Below are 1381 nucleotides of genomic sequence, written 5' to 3' on the forward strand. Positions count from 1 at the left end.
AGGTTCCTCAACGTTTCAAACGTGGCATGAGATCGAAAGAAAAAGGAAAGTGACCAAATATCAAGAGCCAAAAATAATCCAAGAAAAGAAACTTTATTATACATAGAGGATGACATGCGGGTCCCATGAGCCAGCAGGTTCCTCAACGTTTCAAACGTGGCATGAGATCGAAAGAAAAAGGAAAGTGACCAAATATCAAGAGCCAAAAATAATCCAAGAAAAGAAACTTTATTGTACATAGAGGATGACATGCGGGTCCCATGAGCCAGCAGGTTCCTCAACGTTTCAAACGTGGCATGAGATCGAAAGAAAAAGGAAAGTGACCAAATATCAAGAGCCAAAAATAATCCAAGAAAAGAAACTTTATTGTACATAGAGGATGACATGTGGGTCCCATTTTGCAGCAGCGGTCTCAACGTTTCCAAGGCGGCACAGGATCAAAAGAAAAATGAAGTAGCCAGAAATCGGGGGTGAAAAAATCCAAGAAAAGAAAGATTTCAATTGGGGCTGTATCTGGACATCTGGGCCTTCGAACTATCCTGCTGGGCCTTTTGTCTCGTACAATTTCAGCCCACTCCAAAACAGGAAAGTTTGGATTTTTCTAAAAAAACAGGAAAGTCCTATGCTTCGCAAAAACAAAAAACAAGGACACTCAACATATAAATTTGTTTATGTAAAAATAAAGATTTAATTTATCCGTTTGCAATAGCTCAGAGCGAAATACACTGTTTATTGTCTGCAAAATAATCAAGATATCACATGTTTCTTGTACGGGGAGGCTGACATCGGGGACCCATGAGCCAGCAGCGTCGTCAACGTTTCAAAGGCGGCAGGGGATCGAAAATAAAATAAAAAACCAAAAGTCAGTTGGTAACAAAATCCAAGAAAAGAAAACATTTATCGTTCTGAGAGGATGACATGCGGGACCCATGAGGCAGCAGCATTCTCAAACGTTTCCAAGGCGGCAGGGGATCAAAAGAAAAATAAAGGAAATAGCCATAAATTATTTAGGGGTCAAAAATAAATCCACCAAAGGAAACTTTTATTGTTCATAGAGGATGACATGTGGGACCGACCCGCCAACGAGCGTCCTCATCGTTTCAACGGGGCAGGGGATCAAAAGAAAAAGGCAAATAGCCGAAATTAGGGGTCAAAAATAACTCCAATAAAGGAAACTTTTATTGTTCGTAGAGGATGACATGCGGGACCCATGAGCCAGCAGCTTACTCAACGTTTCAAAGGCGGCATGAGATCGAAAGAAAAAGGCAAGTGACCAAATATCAGGAGCCCAAAATAATCCAAGATTTATTGTACATAGAGGATGACATGTGGGTCCCATTTTGCAGCAGCGGTCTCAATGTTTGTAATGCGGCTTGAGATC

This window comes from Lolium rigidum, chromosome 7 (assembly GCF_022539505.1).
Source record: "Lolium rigidum isolate FL_2022 chromosome 7, APGP_CSIRO_Lrig_0.1, whole genome shotgun sequence".
Lineage (NCBI taxonomy): Eukaryota > Viridiplantae > Streptophyta > Magnoliopsida > Poales > Poaceae > Lolium > Lolium rigidum.